Below are 5,183 nucleotides of genomic sequence, written 5' to 3'. Positions count from 1 at the left end.
GAAGTTCCTGTTCTCATCGCCGGTGGAAGGCTTAAAGCCATACGATCCTCTTAGAGGGCCGGAGCTACGGGGAAGCCCGGCCCGCAGGGCGTGTATACCTTTAAGAGGGAGCCTGCCATTCAACCTTCCTCCTCTCGTTCCCCCTCCTCCTTCCCAACCTCTGTCAAAGTAGAGTCCCTTGATGTGGAAAAATTGGGACACTAAATCGTTCTTGGTGGAGTTGCGAACTGATCCAACCGTTTTGGAGAGCAGTCAGGAACTGTCCAAAGGGCTATAAAACTGTTCATACCTAGCGATATCACTACTACGCCTGTTTCCCAAAGAGAGCAAAGGAAAAGGAAAAGGACCTATTTGTAAAGAGGACCTGAGTTCAAATCTCAGCTCAGCCAAACCCACTAGCTGTGTGACTCTGGACAAGTCACTTAAGGTTGTTTTCCTCAGTTTCCTCATCTGTAAAATGAGTTGGAGAAGGAAATGGCAAACCACTCCAGTGTCTTTGCGAGAAACCGCAACAGGAGTCATTAAGAGTAGGACAAGACTAAAAATGACTAAACAACAACAATAGACATTTATTTATATTTCCTTTAAGATCCCTACATTAAGAATTTTTTTTTTGGTGGGGCAATGAGGGTTTAGTGATTTGCCCAGGGTCATACAGCTAGTGTCAAGTGTCTGAGGTCGCGATTTGAATTCAGGTTCTCCTGAATTGGGTGCTTTATCCACTGCGCCACCTAGCTGCCCCACATTAAGAATTCATGATCTCTGCTATCTGCCACTTTAGAGATATAAATACACTGAAAATTTAACAGTCGAGTCCCTATGCTTATTAATTTGAGCTGACCTGGAACTCACTTGCATTTACTGTATTCTGCCTTGTACCATAGCTGGTTGTGTATTTGACTTATTGGCTTGTAAGTTCTTTAAAATAAGAAAATGTATCTTAGTATTTATATCTCTATCATCCAGGACTGCCTTGAATAGGAGAAGTAGATAATATGTTTGCTGAATTGAATTCTCTCAAAACAATAGAGTGTAGGTTCTTGGGGGGGGGGGAAATATTGTTAACTGTAGCTTAGCATCATGGTGGATGAATCAGAGAATTTTCTTGCTCTCCTAATTAGGGCCCCAGCCTACAGGTGTTATTTCTTTAAGTCTACCATCTCCTTTCAATTTCCTCATCTAAAAATTTTGTAAAGGTGAGAGGATGGGTGGATATTAAAACTAGATGGTTTTTAAAGTTATGATTCTAAATATAACATTACATAGCACAATGACAATAAGAGAATGAACCGGGTTGTCCTTCCCTGTCACTATCCTAATCTAATTCCAGTTTGGGCAATTTTCCTAGCTCTTCATTTTGCTAAGATTAGAATGGGATATTCACCTTCACTTCTTTGTTCTAGAATTTAGATGATTCTACTATTATGACTTAGGCTTATTGCCAACAAACCAGGTACATGAAGTGCTCTACAATTTAGGCTTTTATGAAATTTTCAAGGCTTCAAAGAATAATAGAGATGCCCCTCACCTTTTTTTTTTTTTTTAGTGAGGCAATTGGGGTTAAGTGACTTGCCTAGGGTCACACAGCTAGTAAGTATTAAGTGTCTGAGGCCGGATTTGAACTCAGGTACTCCTGACTCCAGGGCCAGTGCTCTATCCACTGCGCCATCTAGCTGCCCCTGCCCCTCACCTTTTTAGTCCAATCTGAGTGTTTTGGTAAATTAAAAGTTCTTAAGGTATGTATGTTTTGTTGTTGTTTTTTCCAGGGCAATGAGGGTTAAGTGACTTGCCCAGGGTCACACAGCTAATAAGTGTCAAGTGTCTGAGGCTGTATTTGAACTCAGGTCCTCTTGAATTCAGGGCTAGTGCTTCATCCACTGTGCCACCTAGCTGCCCCAAAAGTTCTTAAGGTTTAAAATAGTTGTTAAGTTTTAAATTTGTATTCTTCAGTAAATATTCAGGTAGAGAACTTTTTTTTCCTTATCCAAAAGAGTCTGTTTTGCGGCCCTTGGATTCTTCCTAGATCTTCCCTTGTGTTGACTGGTTTTTTTTGACAATAAAGATGGAAGAGTTTTCTAGGGATGTAGCAGAAGAGTTGGATTGAATTCAAATAAACTGAGACTGTAAAAGGAGCTAAGATTGATACACCCATGGCCAAGAGCTATTGTGTTGTTATAAAAGACTGTTGAGGCAGATTTAAATGTTTTTAATTGATTCTGAGGCAATGTGGAAAAGAACTGTTAATTCAATTAAAACTTTTTTTCAGTTACCCACTACATGCAAGACCCTGTGTTAAGAGCTGGAGATACAGAAACAAAAATGAAACACTCCCTGACTTCAAAGAGGTTACACTCTTTAGGCAGGATGTTGCATGTATACAGATAAATATAAAAACAAGGTAACTTGAAGAGGGAGAAAATACTAGCAATTGCGGAAGTCGAAGAAGATAAGAATCGTAGCTTATTAGCTGTGTGACTTTGAGTGAGTCCTTGCCATAGCTGGGTCTCAGTTTCCTTGCCTGAAAAATAAGAGGCTTGAAATATTTCGTCTAGTTTGAACATTTTAAGATTCCTATACCAAAAAGGAAATGTTTACTTAATTTGTTTACTTAATTGTGGATAGGAAGTAGCAATTATTAAACTGTATAGTAATGAAATGTGAGTTTGGGAATATAAATAAATATGCTAGTGAGGGGGCAGCTAGGTGGCGCAGTGGATAAAGCACCAGCCCTGGATTCAGGAGTACCTGAGTTCAAATCCGGCCTCAGACACTTGACACTTACTAGTTGTGTGACCCTGGGCAAGTCACTTAACCCCCATAGCCCTGCAAAAAACAAACAAAAATAATAATAATTTATAAATATGCTAGTGGAAATGCTAATGTTTTTTAATTGTCGTTCAGTACTTTCAGGTCTGACTTTTCCTGACCCTATCTGGGGTTTTCTTGGCAAAGATACTTCAATGGTTTGCCGTTTCCTTCTCCAGCTCATTTTACAGATGAAGAAACTGAGGCAAGTTCGGTTAAGTGACATTCCTAGAGTCACACAGGTAGTATGTGTCTGAGATCAGATTTGAACTCAAGAAGATGAGTCTTCCGGACTTTAGGCTTCGTACTCCATTTCACCACCCACCTAGCTGCCTTAAATGTGAAGATTCTGGGTTCAATGAATTTTAAAGCATTCTATTAGAGTCAAGCTAGCCTTATGCAGATTGATATCTCTAGATTTCTTGTAGGTATTTCTTGTAGTATTAGTCAATGAATTTATTAAATTCCTACTATGTGTCAGGCACTGTGCTTAGTGCAAGGAATACAAATAAGAAAAAGACAGTCTCTGCCCTCAAGGACCATACCAGCTAAGGGGAGAAGGCAATACACAAAAGGAAGATGAAAAGGGAGGGGAATTGCCAGAGGGCACAAGGCAGCTTGTTTGTGGAATGAAAACCAAGTGGAGCAGTTAAGTAGGAAATTGAAAGTTGGTTGGAAAATTCTGCGCCCTCAGTAAAGGGAGGCTTTGGGAGGAGTTTTTCCACCTTGCAATCGGAGGGGAGAGCAACTGAAGGTACTGAGGAGGTATTCAGTATCAAAACGGGCAAATGCCATGATGAGATTTCTGTTCAGTTTATACTGGGAGAAGGATAATATTCTTGAGTAAAAACCAAGCAGAGTAGCTATCAGGAACTATATAGACTACATTGTTCATTTGCAAGCATGGAATTAATGGGGAAGGGTAAATGGTCAAGTAAGGACCTTAGGCTCTTCTTCAAAATTATTGAGCAAGAGCATGGTCCATTCAAAACAGATAATGTTCAGCTTTGATTAGCATCGTGTATTTAGAATTGGAAAAAAGATAACAGTCCAGTGGTGTCAAACTCAGTGAATCATATATAAGGATCTGTGTGGGCTGCATATTGACTTAGAAAAATACATATTAATATTATCTATGTTTTCTTGCATTTTATCTATTTTTCCAACTATTCCCAAATTACATTTTAATCTGGTTTGGGTTTGATACCTGTGATCTAGTCTAAAACCTTATTTTTCAGACAAGAAAATTGAGGTATAAGAAAATTAAATGACCTAGTGCCCGTGGACTCCCTCCTGGGCCCTCTGTTTTGAATGGACCATGCTCTTGCTCAACTATTTATTTCTGTAATGCCAGCCTTATTCTTCAAACCACCCAGGCTCACACCTTTAGTCATTTTTCCTTATCTTTCTCTTTGAACCAGTCCCTTTGAAGAACCCAGCTTTATTTTCACAGAATCTGTGTCATGGGGGAGTGGTGGGGATTCTTAGGTATTGCTCAATAAAGAATTATACTCTCGAACACAGTCCAATTAGAATTAAAGTGGTCTTTTATTTGGCGCTAGAGAAAATGACCAAGTGGGAAGTCAAAGACTTCACCCCTCAGGGAGGAGGGCTTAGAAACATTCTCCTCCAGCACAGGGAAGGCAAAAGCTTTTATAGAGAGATGGGGAGTCCACTAAAGTTTCATTTTGGGGAAAGCTTGGATGCTTGTCATATTCCTGAGAGTGGAGTGGAATTTTCTTTTTTTCTTTTTCTTTTTGGAAATGATGGTCCTGACCTTTGGGGTTATCTCTGTCTCCTAGTTCAGGTCAGGTAGTAAGTAGCCAGGCCTAATTGACTTTCCTGCTATAGAATTTTATCTCCCCATACTCCTTAGGTGTGTCTGTCCTGATATCTAGTCGGTCAATCTAAATTTTAATAATCCCTTGATTCTTTGACCAGTCTCTCCTGTTATCTGGTCATCTTTTGTTTTGCTTCTCACAGGAGAAACTTCTGATTTATCCTAAGCATTGGGAGGATTATTTAGATGTTAACTCTCCTAACTTCCCACTGAGTTCAGGAAACCCTTCTGTAGTACAGTGCCCCGCCCCCCAGCCAAATGAAATAAGGATTATTTATTATTCATTTCTGTGTCAAGCCTAGAGTTCAAATATTCCAATGAGCCAATGATTTTATTGATGTAGGTTCCCCTTCAAAAACACATAGGACAACCCATTCATGTCTGCCTATCTAATACAAATTAACACAGCGGGTCCACCCAATATGTAGGGGGCCTTCCTTGGGTTCTCCTAACATCTGGAGGATACAGTTGGAGGAGAGAAGAATGTGGACTATCCATCAGTTATCCTTCGTTTTGGGCATTCTTCCAGCCCATCTTC

Source organism: Dromiciops gliroides, chromosome 1, assembly GCF_019393635.1.
Source record: "Dromiciops gliroides isolate mDroGli1 chromosome 1, mDroGli1.pri, whole genome shotgun sequence".
NCBI classification, from domain to species: Eukaryota; Metazoa; Chordata; class Mammalia; order Microbiotheria; family Microbiotheriidae; genus Dromiciops; species Dromiciops gliroides.
The sequence above is the reverse complement of the archived record's forward strand: the minus strand, read 5'-3'. Positions refer to the sequence as shown.